Source organism: Diceros bicornis, chromosome 14, assembly GCF_020826845.1.
Source record: "Diceros bicornis minor isolate mBicDic1 chromosome 14, mDicBic1.mat.cur, whole genome shotgun sequence".
Taxonomy (NCBI): Eukaryota; Metazoa; Chordata; class Mammalia; order Perissodactyla; family Rhinocerotidae; genus Diceros; species Diceros bicornis.
Window position 1 is genome coordinate 22,064,666 of NC_080753.1, and position 16,472 is coordinate 22,081,137.

Consider the following 16,472-nt stretch of genomic DNA (forward strand, 5'->3'; position numbering starts at 1 on the left):
ACTTACCACCGTGACTGTCATAGCACAGGTGTCAATAAATGTCTTAATGAATGAACTGATTGAATGATTGACTGATTGATAGGGGTAATGAGTCAGGGGTGGTGCTTTTCTGAGAGACTCAGAAAAGCAGTGGGGATTACAGGTATACTAGATTTCACCTACGGAACAGAGTCCCCTCCAAGCTGCCTCCTCAGCTCTCCTGGCTCCTCTGCCTCCAGCCACTTTTGTTCTCAGAGACCTTAGCCTCTAGAACAATATAAAATTAGCAAAAAGGACTTTCGTGTCCATATAAAATCCGTGTACATACAAGAGCAAACAGCAATAACAGTTAACATTTAGTGACCCTTCATATGTGCCAGGCACTGTGCTGCTTTGCGTGTCAGATCTCATAAACCTCAGAACAACCCTCTGAGTAAACACTGTTAGATGCCGAAAAAATGTGAGTCCAAGAGAAATGTTTTTCCCTTTATTTTGGTTCTCTGACACACATTTTTCACATGTGAACATCTCTGAAATCAGGAGGCGCCTTGCAATCAATAACAAGAAGACACTGTGTCATAGTTTAATTAGCAATATTCTTTCTTCTCGGCGGTATGTAATTTAACTGTGTGTCTTGCTTTCCCTGAAATATAGTTGATTACGTCCATGGTCCACATAACTGACCCCCTGCCCCCTTCAGTCAACTGTGGATGATATCCAGTGCAGGCTTCTCTGTCCAAGTCTGTTTTCTAGGGGTGGAGGCTGCGTCTCGGCCTGTCAGCTGGCAGCTGCCTGAGGACAGGCTATCTTCTGTCCCCAGAGCTCCCAGCAGTCCCCAGCCCAGCACCCCCGGGCTAGGGAGGCCTGTTAGACACAAGGGATGGCTGGGCACAGAGACCCTTGGGCCTCCCAACGAAGCCCTTTTAGGCAGCATAGAAAGAAGAGGCCTGGGAAGCTGCTCTCATCAGCTCCCAGGAGGAATGGAGGTAAAAGGGAAGGAACGGGATTGCTCCACACTCCACCAGGAAGCTCTGGGCCAGTGGAAATAACGCAGGCAGGCACCAGGCCATCAGGACCGGGAGCCAATTGCAAACACTGGCCCCAGCCTCCTCTAGCACTTACTGTGCTTACCTGCCCAAGTGTGTGGCCTTTCCTTCTGCCCTCCTGCTGGCCCTAGAAGGGAAGGCAAGAGCAAGTGAGGGAGCGATCAGCCCCACAGGAGAGCCGGGGAAACTGAGGCCTGAGGGCCCCCGGCCTGGGTCCTCACTGCTCTGCTCCAGCAGAGGTGCTGAGCTGGGTGCCCTGCCAGGCCTCTAGGCACCCCTCAGCGGGGATCTCCGGGGTGGCAAGGAGCGAGGGGAAGAGAGAAGTGTCTCTTGCCAGGGACTCTCCCACTTGGTCAGAACATTGCTACCACCTCCTCCTCTTCTCCCTCTTTTCCCAGGACTCCTCCCCTCAGAGGCCCGTTTTCTCCCTCCTCCACTTCCCAAAACCAGAAGCTCCATCCTGGGGTCCTGGTGGCCCAGATGCCCCTTGACCATTCAGTCAGGTGCCCAGGCTGGGCCTGGTTGTGGGGGGAGGGGAAAAGTGACAAAGAAACCATCACTTGTCCCCTCCCCACCAGACCTGGGGGTGGAGGCCTCTGAATCTGCAGCAGGGCTGGAGGATTAGGGTCTCTAATGAGGACCAGGGACTTACCGGGTTAGGGAAGGGAGCTTTCATCCTGGCCCGAGTGGGGGAGGGGAGCCCAGGATCCCATGCTGGGCTTCCCAAGAGCACTCTGTCAGCACCTCCTCCCCTCTCCCCTGCCTTTGGAGGCCCACCGATTGATCCTGCTGGGGTGCAGATGTGAGGCCAAAATAATGGCTGCCGCTCCCGTCCAAGGCCCCCCAGGACTCGCAGCCAGGGCCTGCCAGAGCCACACACTCTCAAAATCCCCACTCACAGCTGTGGGCCTTCAAGACAAAGCCGTCCCTCCTGCCCCTCTTATACCACCTGCTCCTGCAGGCGGGCTGCAGAGGCGACTTCCCCTCTCTCCTGGCCTCCTGGCTGGGGGACTTGGACACAGTCCGCGGCCTCTGGTGAAGGGATGGAAGAGTGAGGTGTGCAGGCGCAGGAACCCCACTGCCATCTGGTGTGATGTGGAGCCTAGCCCCACACGCAAGTGGAGGTGGTGAAAGAGGAGCACGTCAAGGCTCCCCCAGAGCACCCCCAGAGTGCAGAGACTGAGCACTCGAATCCCAAGACCGAAGAAGGAACGGAAGAATTGGGGCTGGGATCCCTGGGACCTGAGTGGAGAAATTGGCCTCTAGGAATGGAGAGGCCAGTCCCCAGGGAAAGCATCTTAGGTTCAAAGGCTCTCAGAGAGGGGAGGAGCCTTGCAGATCAGTACACACCACTCCTTATCCTACAGCCTGGGACACTCAGACGCAGAGAGGGAAAAGGGCTTGTCCAAGGTCTCACAGGGAGTTAGGAGCAGGCCAGGAATCAACCTGAGGTTCCTAAATCCCAGCCTAGTGCACCTAACCCAGAATACTGCTAACAACTTTATAGAAATTAACTCACATAATTCCTCTTATGAGGAAACTGAGGCCCAGAGAAGCCAAGTAACCTGCTGGAAGCCACACCCAGGAGTCTGGCTCTAGAGCTTGTAAATGTCTGGTTTGCAATTATTTCTCTAGGTTGCATCATGGTATAAGGCCTGAATCCTGAAGTTGCAGCTGAATGTCTCTGGGGATGCAGGCATGCAGGGACTGGGGGCTGACCCGGGAACTGGGGACTCTCCACCTAGCTTGGGCATAGAGCTGGTCCCTACCCTGACAGGACCGTCTCAGTCCCCACCTGGAAGACTCAAGGCAGACAGGGAGACCTGCCACCCTCATGTCCAACCTGCTCGTTGCTCCCCGAGTGCCAGCTCCATCCTGCCCTCGCAGCACGGTGGGGCCACGTTGTGCATAGAGCTACCCCTCGGTGGTCAGCTGGGCACTGCTGGGCCCTGAACCCTCCACCCCATTCCAGCTCACTCCATTCCAGCCCACTTCCAGTGATGCAAGGAGACACCAAGTGGCAGGAAGAAGGTGACTCTGCAAACACTAACCTAGGCACAGTGCCAAGTGCTATAAGGGACATGTCTTTTCACCAGCATATCTCCAGCCCCCTGGCACAGTGCCTGGCTTTCAAAGACACTCAGTAACTGCTGCATGAATGACCGAGAAACACAAAGATCAATGAGGCATAGACCTGTCCTCCAAAAGGTGACAATCTGATAGGAGAGTCAGTTATGGAGACTACTAATTATAACACAAGGCAGGCAAAGTACAATAGGAACTCAGTGGAGGGAGAGATTCATTTCAACTATGGGACTGGGGAAGGCTTCATGGAGGAGGCAGCATCTGAGCTTCGTAATAATAACAATAAGAGTGATAATGATGATACGATGGCTTACACTTATTAGATGTGTTTGGCACACTTCTCAGTGCCTTTTATGCATTAACAGATTTATTCTTCATACTATCACCAGATGTGGATACTATTAAGATACCCATTTTACAGATGAGGAAACTGTAAAGTTACTCAGACAAAGTAACTTGCCCTAAGTCACACAGCTATAACAAATGAGCAGAGCCACAATTTAAGCCCAATTCTGACTCAAAGGGATGGGTGGGTTTTTTACGTTCATCCATTTGACATTCATTCAACAAATATTTATTGCAATGCTTCTCTGGGCCAGTCAGTCAGAGGTTAATTGACCACAGAACTGACCCCTACAGGTGATTCAGCAGGACTATAAATAAACTTAACGTAAGGCAGGAAGTGATTTGGGTCACAGAAGATGTACAGATGGAGGGATTGCAAGGCAAGGGTGACGGAGGCTTCATGGGGGAGGTGGCCTGTGAGCAAGACTTTGAAGGATGGATAGGATTTAGATACCTGGAGATGGCAGAGAGCATTCCAGGCTAAGAGAACAGCTTAAGCAAATACAGAGGCAGGAATGGGAGGGGCCTATACAAGAAATGGCGAAAGGTACAATTTGGCCAGATGGGGAGGTTGCAAACTGGCACCTGTGGACCACATCCGGCCCTCAGACGTGTTCTGTCTGGCCCTCCCAAGCTGGTCTGCACGGCACCCTTGAAAAAGGCGCAGTCCATCTCCAGAGCCAGAAGGTAAACAATGAGGCTAGGGAGTGGAGGGGGGGCCGGCTTTGGAGCCTTAAATTCCAGAAATGCACAACCTTTGAGAAGCTGAGGAGCACACCTCCCCCCTTGCTCCAGTCCACTTCCCTTGTCCCCAGTTACCTGTCTGGCCCCTGTCGGCATTTGAGTTTGAGGACCTGGACGAGAGCCCAGGACACCGAAGGGAGCAGCAGCGGACAACCATGGGAAGGTGCCTTGAGGTCTCAACAAGGGCCTTGAACATCGGGCTAAAGAATATGGGCCTTATGTTGGTAATTCCAGCCCCTCCACCCCCAGCAGTTGGGTGAGAAGGGCGTGCACACACGCGCACACATACACACACTGGGGATAGTCTAAGCTGCTGCCAACTGGACGGGGGTGGGGGGCTCAAAAGAAATCTTTCCACACATTGTCCCAGCCTCAGCCTCAGATTTCACATCCCTGCTGGCTCGTGCCCAGCCCCGTGGTTGTCCCAGCTGTGCCCACACCAGCCCCGCCTCAGCAAGCTTCTCTCTTCTTTATGCAGAAGGGAGTCCCAGAGGTGTCCCCTGACTCCAAAAGCTCCCCACCCCCCAGTGCAGAGCTGGTTGGCCAGAGTGAGAATTCCGTACAGGATTTAGGACTGGAATTTCCCTCTGGGTGGGTGGGGCCGATCAGGTGAGCCCTGTTACAAGGCTGGGGGCTGAGTGGAAAAATTTGGTCTGTCCCAGCCCCTTCCCCTGGTGACTCAGGCCCCCGCTGGCGGTGAGTCTGGGGAGGGGACGAGACAAGAACCCACAGAAAAATTTTCCCTTGTCTCTCTGGCTCTGCCACTGCCCAGTTCTCCTCCCCCATTCCACACACACCCTGCCCTGCTGCTCACCACAGCCACTGTCTGTACCTGCGGCAACAGCCGTGGAGCCAGAACATCCCTGGGCCTTCCTAGCCCAGTTGGGAGCAGAGTGGCCAGCCAACCGGAACTTGGGCCTTCCCCATTTTCAGACAGCCTGGGGGAGACAGGTGTTCCTGATGAAGGCCATGGTAGAGGTGGGGGTAGTAGCCAGTTTTAGCAAATAAAATACAGGACACCCACTGTCCCATGCAATATTTGAAATATGCTAAAAAAATTATTAGTTATTTACTCTCTCTTCTTTATGCAGAAGGGAATCCCAGAGCTGAGGACTCTGAAATTCAAATTTAAGCGGGAATCCTGAATTTATCTGGCAACTTTCTGTGAGGAGTAGGGGTGAGGATAGGGAATCCCCAAGGCACCCTCCACCACCCAGGCCCACCCATTGTCCAAGACCTTCCCTGCCCCACACCCTCAGCACATGCCCCTGCTAGACCTTACTACTCCACCTTCGGCCTCAAAGCCTCTCTCGGACCTTCTAAGTCCCCAGGCACCAGGCTCTTTCTCCAAAAGAGAAAGTCCTGGGACCTCAATTCCCAGGCCAGACAGAGAACCAGCAAGGATGTGGTGAGGAAGTTTTCTGTGAGATTCTATGTCTGAGGACATGCTACCCCCATAACATTTAGCTTCAAATTAGGATTGTAGGGAGGAGAGGGGTCTGCAGCTCCAGGGGACCTCTTAGACACCCCACTTCCACCCTCTTATGAGTTTCTACCCGGGTCTCCCTCTCACCCAGGGTCTGGTTGGAATAGTATTTCTCTTTCCCTCTCTTTTTCTGGACCCCACATCCCTCCAAAAACACACTTGTCCGTGACTTTGTAATATTCCGCATCACTGAAGTATTCAACCCCAGGCCAGGGGCTCTGTCCAGGGAATGGGAAAGCCGGCAGGGATTGGATTCCACCAGCCATGCCCTCCTGCACCCGATGAGCATGTCTCATGTGCAGACACTGCGCTAGGCCCCGGGGTCCTCACGGCGCTCACAGCCTGCTGGGAGACAGAGGACATTCACCTGGCAGAGGGAGGGGCACAAAGAGATGAGAGGACAAAGGACATAGCTGCCTCTGGGACTGGTCAGGAAAGGCCTTCTGTGGTTTTATGAGGCAGAGGCATGGGGCCAACCACTGTGTCTAGGCTGTGGCTGTGGGGACTCCTCCTCCCCACCTCCTCCTCTGTCTGCCCCAGCCTGTAGGCCTGTACGGGCTGGCTGGCTCTGACAGTAAGCTCCCCGAGGGCAGGGCCACGTCCTGCCAGGCGCTGTGTCAGATGTTCTCTGGAGATGGAGGTGTTTTGACTCAGGATTTGTTGACAATTGTCTTTTCAGCAGCTGCTGCCTCAGGCCTTGGGGTGAGGAGTAGGTAGATGCTAAAGGACCATCTTGTCCCAGAGACCCACCCTCTCCTTCCTGGAGATTCCCACACCTACCTTCAGTAGAAAGAGGGCAGGGCAGGGACCCATTGTCCAGATGGAAAGGCCGAGTCCCAATGACTCACCTAAAGTCACGCAGCCCATGGGGGGAGGGTGGAGCCGGGAGAAGAGCCCAGGGGTCCCAGAGCATAGTCCAGGGCTCCCATGGCCTCCATCCCCTGACCAAGCCTCGGCTTTGTCAGGTGGTGCTGGCCGAAAGGGAAGACATTGGCTATTACCGTAGTGATACCTTCTCACTCCTCCAAGCAGAGCAATCAGAAGTCAGAGGGGGAAGAGCATTTCTCAGACCTTCAGGACCCCTCTGCACTCCAACCTAGGTCCTGACCCTCAGAAGGGGCTGGGGCAGAGCAACACCACAGTCTGGACCCCCTGATGCCTGGTTCTGAGTTTGGCTCAGCTGGCCCTCCCCCACCCACCCCATTTGGGATCCTGCTTTCCAACCCCTATGGGCCCTTCCCACGTTGTTGCCTGCACATCCGTACACACCCTCCCCACACCTCAGGCATCTTGAACAATCATATGCTGGCAGAAGTCGACTTTCAGGCATCTGCCAGTCTCCAGGCTGGATGGTCCAGTGGACAGAGCACTGAGCTGCGAACCCAGCGGAACTAATCTGGCCACTGCCCAAACCCGGCACTCCCCACGCAATAGCCTCTGGTCTCTTAGTCTACAGGGAGGGTTATGTTGTTGAAAACAGAGGCTGAACCAGCAGGAAGGCCCCCTTCCCTCACCACCTCCTAGCAAAGCCACCTCCACCAGCAAAGGTGGGCACTCAGCAGGGAGAAACAAGGAGGGGAAGAGGAGAGAGACCCTGAGCAGGCCCACAAGGTCAGAGCTGGAAGGGAGTCAGGAGACCCCCCGGTAGTCCCTCAACAGACAGATAGGGAAACTGAGGCTGTGGGGTAACAGACAGAAAAGTGGGCATCCAAAGATCTGGGCTCTGGTCTTGACTCAGCCGCTGTGTGACCCCGGGCAAGTGCCTCCCCCCTCTGTGCTCTGGAGTCCCCCTGGCCTTGCTATTCCAGGACTCTGGTTGAAGCATCTTGCCCGAGGAGCTCAGGCCGACGGCAGTCAGCCTCCTGTAGACTCCTCTCCTGACTTCCCCTCCAGGCTCTACCACAGCCGGGTCCTGGGGACTTAGGGCAGGTGGGGTGCAGGTTGGGGAGGAGGTGGGTGTCACTACAGGGAGGGGCAGCAGGGAAGAGAAACTGAGTGTGTCCCTGGCTTGCCCCAGCCTGTCCCCTGCATCCGGGGAAGGGTGAGAGTGACTGTCAGCTGAGGAAGGGGGGCAAGAGGGGCAGGCTGGGGAGAGGCAGGGAACCCCCGTCTGGACTTGTTGGGGCAGCCGGGTGCAGCTGTTTCCGGCTGATGAAAGGCCCCTGATTGATATGGCAGCAGTGACTGACGCTAACCCCCAAATCTGAGCCCTTCCCATCCTCCCTAACCCGGGCACGCCCAGGGGCCCGCTTTAAGGACAGGCAAAAGCCGAGGAGAAGAGAAGAGTGGGGCTCCTGCTACCATTGGGGACATTACCCCCAGGACAGGGTGTGAGGGGGGAGTCTTGTCTAATCTTCCCTACCCCAGCCCAGCAGGGAGGGGAGGCAGGGCAGAGGGTGGATTAAGCCGGGGCCAGAGAGGACAGGGCCAGCAAAGGGAAACCAGGGCTTGTTCCCTCCTCTCCCCATCCTGGGGTTCATACACACATGTTTGAACATTCAAATGCATACACGTGGAGAGAGAGTCTATCCATCGTCTGGGGATGGTGGGGAGGAGAGCAGAGATTGTTGTTGAACATTCATTTTACAAACTGTCTAGCCATCTGCCTTTTGCCATGCTCACATAATAATAGCTAACGTTTATTGAGCATGTCCTGTGGGCCAGGCATCCTTCTAAGACCTTTAGGTGCATGACCCCATTGACTCCTCACCACGGCCCTGTGAGGTAGGTGCTATCATCACCCCCACTTTACAGATGACGGTGTAGAGGCCCAGAGTAGTTAAGGAACTTGCCAGTGGTCAGAGGCAGAGCGGAGATGTGAACTCAGTCTCCACCATATGACATCTTAACCACTGTGCTACACAGCCTGCAGGGAACACATGGTGGGGGCGGAGAGGGACAGGGCCGACTTGTAACCAACTTGTAAACAAATAATGACCTTATAAGTGGGAAAGGCTTTAAATAGAGTTGTACAAAGTACAATGAGTCCTCGGAGGGCAGGTACTGCGGGTGGGAGCAGGTGGGAAGGGACGAGAGCCAGGAGAGGCTTCCAGGACAGTAAACATTTGAATTGGAATTGAGGGTTATTGTTTTTTCTAGTTTATTTTTTTTTAACTTTTTTTATTATGATAAAATATACATAACATTTACCATTTTAACCATTTTAAGCATAGAATCAGTGGCAGTTTTTAATTTTGATTAAGTCCAATTCATCTATTTTTCTTTTGTTGCCTGTGTTTTTGGTGTCATACTAAAAAAATCAGTGCCAAATCCAAGGTCTTGAAGACTTTCTCCTATGTTTTCTTCTAAGAGTTTTAAAGTTTTAGCTCTTAAATTTAGGTCACTAATCCATTTTGAGGTAATCTTTATATATAGTGTAAGGTAAGGTAAGCTTATGTCATCTATGAACAGAGATAATTTTACTTCTTCCATTCCAACTGGGTATCTTTTATTTCTTTTTCTTGCCTAATTGCTCTAGCTAGAACTTCCATTACTGTGTTGAATAGAAGTGACGAAAAGTAGGCATCCTTGTCTTATTCCTGATTGTAGGGGAAAAGCTTTCTGTCTTTCACCATTGAATATGATGTTAGCTGTGAGTTTTTCATATATGGCCTTTGTCATGTTGAGAAAGTTCCCTTCTATTTCTAGTTTATTGAGTACTTTTATCATGAATTTTTTTTTTGTATTTCGTCAAATGCTTTTTCCACATCAACTGAGATGATCGTGTGTCCTTTTTTCCTTTGTTCTATTAATGTCTTACAATGACTGATGTTCATATATTGAACCATCCTTGCATTCCAGGGATAAGTTCCAGTTGGCTATGGTGTATAATTCTTTTAATATGCTGCTGAATTCTGTTTGCTAGTATTTTGTTGAGGATTTGTGCATCTATATGCATAAGGGATATTGGTCTATAGTTTTCTTTTCTTGTAGTATTTTCATCTGGTTTTGGTATCAGGACAATGCTGACCTCATAGAATGAGCTGGAAATGTTCTCTCCTCTTCAATGTTTTGGAAGAGTTTGAGAAGAACTGATGTTAATTCTTCTTTACATGTTTGGTAGAATTCACCAGTGAAGCTATAAGGTCCTGGATTTTTCTTTGTTGGGGGAGGGGTTTGATTATTGATTAAATTATTTTAATTGTTATAGGTCTATTCAGATACTGTTTAAGTCAGTTTTGGAAGTTTGTGTGTTTCTAAGACTTTGTCCACTTCACCTAGGTTATCCAATTTCTTGGCATATAATTGTTCATTGTATTCTCTTATAATCCTTTTTATTTCTGTAAAGTCAGTAGTAATGTCCTTGCTTTCACTTCTGATTTTAGTAACTTGAGTCTTCTCTCTCTTTTTTTTTATAATTTTATTTATTTATTTATTTTTTCCCCCAAAGCCCCAGTAGATAGTTGTATGTCATAGCTGCACAGCCTTCTAGTTGCTGTATGTGGGACACAGCCTCAGCATGGCCGGAGAAGCGGTGCGTCAGTGCGTGCCCGGGATCCGAACCTGGGCCACCAGCAGCGGAGCGTGCGCACTTAACTGCTACGCCATGGGGCAGGCCCCGAGTCTTCTCTCTTTTTTTTCTTAGTCAATATAGCAAAGGTTCGTCAATTTTGTTGATCTTTCCAAAGAATTTTTTTTTCTTCTGTATTGCTTTTCTATTCTCTATTTCATTTATCTCAACTCCAATAAACAGCATTTTCTTCTTCTGTTAGGTTTGGTGTTACTTTGCTCTTTTTTGTCTAGTTCCGTCAGGTGTACACTTGGGTTACTGCTTTGAGATTTTTTTTTAATGCAGGCATTTACAGCTATAAATTTCTCTTTGAGCACTGCTTTCCCTGCATCCCATAAGTTTTACTATGTTATGTTTTCATTTTCATTCATCTCAATGTATTTTCTATTTCCCTTGTGAGTCTTCTTTGACTCATTGGTTTGTTTAAGAGTGTGTTGTTTGACTTCCACATATTTGTGAATTTTTCAGTCTTCCTCCTGTTATTGATTCCTAATTTCATCTCATTGTGATCAGAAAAGATACTTTGTATGATTTCAATCTTCTAAAATTTATTAAGATTTGCTTTGTGGCTAATATATGGTCTATCCTAGAGAATATTCCATGTGCACTTGAGAAAAATGTGTATTCTGCTGTTCTTGGATAGAGTGTTCTGTATATATCTGTTAGGTCTAATTGGTTCATAGTGTTGTTCAAGTCCCCTATTTCCTTATTGATCTTCTGTCTAATTGTTCTATTCATTATTGAGAGTGGGGTATTGAAGTCTCCAACTATTATTTCTATTTCTTCCTTCAATCGCGTCGATTTTTGCTTCATATATTTTGGGGCTCCGTGTTTAGGTGTGTATAGGTTTATAATTGTTATATCTTCTTGCTGAATGGAACCTTTTATAAATATACAATGTCCTCCTTTGTCTCTCATAGTCTTTTTTGACTTACAGTCTATTTTGTATGACAATAATATAGACATCCCAGCTCTCTTTTGGCTACTATTTGCATGAGATATCTTTTTGCATCATTTTGCTTCCAGTCTCTTTGTGCCCTTATATTTAAAGTGAGCCTCTTATAGACAGCATATTTTTTAATCCAATCTCTGACTTTTCATAGGATAGTTTAATCCTTGACAATTACTGTGGTTAAAAATGATTTACTTCTGCCATTTAGCTGTTTTCTGTGTGTTATATGTTTTTTGTTCACCAATTCCTTCGTTACTGCCTTTTTGAAAATATTTATTTCATTTTTTGTAGTGTACCACTTTGACACTCTTCTTTTTTCCTTTTTTGTATATTTTTTGTTATTTTCTTATCTACCTTGGAATTACAATAACATCTTAAACTTATAACAACCTAGTTTTAATAATGCCAATTTAGTTTCAATACAAACTCTGTTCCCTTACATTTCCGCCTCTTTCCCATTTATATTGTTGTCACAGATGATATCTTTATACATTGTGTGCCCATTAGCATAGATTATTATTGTTTTATGCATTTGCCTTTTAAGTCAAATAACGACCTTACACATGGGAAAATTGTCAAAGAAAGGGATACAAGGTACAATGAGTCCTCAGAGGAAGGGCACTGTGGATGGGGACGAGAGGAAAGGAGAGAATCAGGAGAGCTTTCCAGGACAGTAAACATTTAAATTGAAATTGAGTTTTAAAAAACAAAAATTACTATGTAAAACTGCTTATTCACAGGAAAAGATGTCCAAAATACTTCACTTAGAGCAAAAAGTAGATTATCAGATAACATGAATGATCTCATTTTTCTAAGTATGTGTGTATTTATACATATTTAAAGATATAAATGTATATATGCATAGAAAAAAATTCATGATTATACTCATCAGTATTTTAATGATGATTATCTCCAATAGTTGGAAACATGGGAAGAGGAAACATTTCCTTTTTTTTTCCCCTAGTGCATTCTACATTGTTTGAATTATTTACAATGAACATGCATGACTTTTATGCCTTTTATGTTCTGAAGAGTAAAATGAATGAGTGGCCAATTACTGTGGAGACAAAGTCAGGAAAGACCTCCTAGGCCGAGGGAACAGCACAGGCAAAGGCAAAGAGGCATGAAAACCATGCCCTGTTACAGGAACTGCTAGCCACATGGCATGGCTGGAGGGCAGTGGGGGTGGCTGGAAAAGAGGTGTTTCCAGGGACCCCATTACTAAGGACCTCTCATTTCATGAAGAGTTTATAGTCTGTTCTTGGTATGAAGGCAGGAGAGTGATAGGTTTTGATTTACATATTAAGCAAATTATTTAATGGAGTGGAGAAGAGCCCAGAGGCTGTAAAGCCAATGGGGGGCCTGTTGCAATAATTGAGGAAAGAGAAGATGAGGCTAGAGCTGAGTCAAGGCTTAGAGGGTAGAGAAGAAAAATGGAAATAAGAGATAAGTGGAGGCCAAATCAGACAACAGTTATGCCTGAGTGGGAAGTGAGTTTGTCTGTCTCACCAGGGTCTCCCAGGCTGTAGCATAGCCTGCCATATCAATGGCAGGAGGCCAGGTCTAGAGATGATCATGATGAAGATGATCGTGATTCATGAGGAGGAGGAGGAAAATCCCATTAAAAGAGCCCTATAGCCCCTTCACTTGCAAAATCCTGACTTCCATCTTCCAACACATCACAATGTATGTTCCTATTCTACAGATGAAGAAACTGAGGCCTGGAGAGGTGATGCAACCAGAGCAAGACCCAGAGAGCATCATTTACTAGGCACATGGGTGAGCAGCTGCTGCTATCCCCAGCAGAGCCTGAGCAATGACTGTGTGTTTGCTTTCTAGTTGTGTGACCTTTCACAATTTACGTAACCTCTCTGTGCCTCAGTTTCCTCTTCTATAAAATGGGGAAAATAGTACACCAACCTCATATGGTTGCTGAAAGGATTAAATTACTTAACACATGTAAAGAGCTTCAAGTCTGGCACAGTTAAGTGCTCAGTAAATATGCATTCATTATTTTTTTATAATTATTATTAGTATCTACACAGTACCCCAGACAGATCACCTAGAAAGAATGAATGCAGGGAAGCCAGGCGCCTGGCATTCGCCAGGCCCCTGGCATTCACCAGGCCCCTTCCTTACTTCTCGGACCCTGACTGCCGAGAAAAAGACCCAGAGGTTGGAATCTGCATCCTTGGTCTGGTTCACGAGGGCTCTAGGGCCCCTTGCAGCATCCACCCCTTCTATTCGTTTCCAGGCTGCTTGGTACTAACTCATTCATTCATTTTATTCATTTGTTCATTCATTCAGCAAACATATACCAAACTCTGCTCTGGGCCTGTGCTGGGGGCTGAGGCTACAAAGAAAATTGTGACCTGGACCTGCCTTCAAGGAGCTCACTGTGGAGCTGACTCAACTCACTCACTCACCCACTCACTCATTTATTCGTCACTTGCTAGGAGCCTCCTCTGGGCCACACACATGCGCTCTATTTATATCTCCTCCTGCCTTTGGACATGAAGCAATTATTCAAGGAGTCATTTCCAGGGGTTGTTTTGTTTCCAGTCTTTTTCTCATACTTTTCCCCCTCTGTAACCCACTCTGTGCCCACACACAAAATCACACAGAGAAACCAAAACAGAGATCCAGGAAGAATAAATTCTTCCCCCATATTTCCTGGGGCTGAAGATCTTCCACCAGTTCCCACAGTCTGGAGGGGAGAGCAGCGCGAACTGAGTCCTCTGGACTCTCTTCCATTCATTCATTCATTCATTCATTCATTTATTCATTCAGCAAACCACTTACTGAGTACAGGGTCTGGGCCAGGCCCTGTGCTGGGCAGCGCTGGGGTAATAGAAATGAACAGCCGCAGAGCACACCCTCAAGGAGTCTCCATTGAGTGGGTCAGTGGCTCGCTCTTTCCATGAATATTTATTGAGCGTCTACCACGCGTCAAGCGCCAGTCAAGGCTTTGGGAATGTGAATAAGAAAGATGAAGTCCCTGTCCTCATGGAGCTTGCCATCTAGACAGAGAGACAGACAATGGGCAAGCAAACACATAAATAGATAGACTACTATCTATGACCAAGGCTCTGAAGAAAATAAAACAGGGTGATATGATAGTGACTGAGGTTATACAACACAAGCTATTTGAATTTGAGCCGGGTGCTTCCCTTCTCTGAGATAACAACTATGCCTCCCTCTGCCGTGAGGAGGAAATGAGTTAATACATGTGAAGCCCAGCACACAGTAAGCACTATATGTTATCTTTTTTTTTTTTTTTTTTTTTTTTGGTGAGGAAGATTGTCCCTGAGCTAACATCTGTGCCACTCTTCCTCTATTTCGTATATGGGATGCTGCCACAGCATGGCTTGATTAGTGGTGTATAGGTCTGTACCCGGGATCTGAACCCACGAACCCCAGGCGACCGAAGCAGAGTGCACAAACTTAACCACTATGCCACCAGGCTGGCCCCTATTATTATTGTTTTTAAATACATGCATAAACAGATCATCAAAATATTAGGCAGTTAGTGCAGGATAAAGCGATATAGACGCAAGGCATTCTAGGAGCACTGGGGAGGAGCCCCAGGGGGCCAGGTGCAGCCCAGCCAAGGAAAAAGGTGAGGACACTGGACACAGATGCCTTTCCTCCCCTCACCTAGCCCTGCAGCCTACTGGCCACCCTCAAGAATATTGCCTCTCTGAGGGAGTGGAGCAGGTGGGATGGGGCAGAAGAAACATATGCCTCACCTCTCTCCAGGACAAGAGAGGAGGGAGGGTTCACAGGCCGCCGCTGAGACCCTCACCAGGCACAGGGCAGACAGGATAGTGCCTGCTTTCCCTGGCCATCTCCTTCCAGGGTCCCTGGCTCTCCAAAGTGCCTGTTGCCCCATCTGGTGATAGAGATGCTGAGGGTGAGAGTACCCGGACACTCAATCCATGTGAGATTGAATGGCAGGGCAACTTCCACTCATGAGGTTCTTTCCTAGATCCTAGGGTCCCTTCCAACAGCCCTGTGGTGGAAGTATCATTGCCCCCATCTCTCAAATGGGCACATGGAGGCTGAGGGAGAACACAGATCGTTCTGGGTCACTTAGTTCAGAAATGGCAGTAGTGGTTAGAATCTGGCCTGGCTGCAAAGTGGCTGCTCTTTTCACCCTCCCATATTCTGCTTCTCCTCAATGGGGAGCCTGCAGGAAAGACCATTGGAGGGGGGAAGGAGGGAGGGCAGGGCTGGGGGACTCAGGCGGGTGGAGGGAATGAGAGACAGCTGTTGCTGTGCAGAATGACCTGGAACAGAGGTGAGGGCTACAGGATTGGGGGGGGGGGGTGGGGGAGGCAGTTTTACAAGCAGGAAGAGATGGAAGAGACAGAACCACAGGGAGGAAGTCCCGCCTGCCCCACCCCCATCACAATAGGCATCCAGGCAAACAGGATGAGGATGGGGCAAGGTCCCCCTCTCTGCCCCAACCTCACCTCCAGCATCAGCTGGCCAGGCAGCCCCATTTCAAGCCCTGTGCCCACAGGGACAATGATGTGGGCATGCAGGGATGGACAAGCCCTGACATAGACAACTCTGCGACCCCCGTGCCCAGCCTCCGAAGCCACAAGCCAAATACTCCTTGTGGTTTGGGACCCAGCCAAGCGCCCACACCCCAGCTCACGGGACCGCAACTTCCCTGTTGCATCAGGTTACTGAACGCGTGCACACACCCCAGAGCTAGTTACACAACTGTGGTGCGTGCACAGGGCACCCACACACCCAGGGTGGCCTGACAGTCCCACAGAGGAAACCGCAGCCTTGCACAGAGGGCACAGGGCCCCCCTACAGCCTGCTGGCATTGCGAGAGCTGGGGCAGAGGTGGGGAGGGCGCCTGGGCGGGAGCCAGGATTCTGTGGGCTCTACCACTGGCTCATTGTGAACCTCCAGTAAGTCACGTCCCCTCTCCGTGCCTGTTTCCCCACCTATAAAGGAAGATCTCCTTCCAGCCTGATGATCCGAATACCTGCTTACCCTCTGTGCCACTCAACATGCTCTGAACCATGGCCAACATCCTCCTTTCCCCTAGGAATGTCCACGAGAAAGGGAGGCAGGAATTACACAGGGTGGAGAGAGAGGGTTGGATGAGATGATCTCTAAAAGGGCACTTTTCTGAGGGGGCTTCCCCTCATTAAAGTGGTGTGCCTTGAGGGGAACCCCATGGTCACCTCCTCCCCTCTGTGAAGAGGGAGGACTGTGGCCAGAGCTTTTTCAGGTGAGTCTAAGGAGCAGGAGGGGGGGAAGTAATTTTCTTCTTTGCATTTTTGATTTTGTTCCATTTTTCTA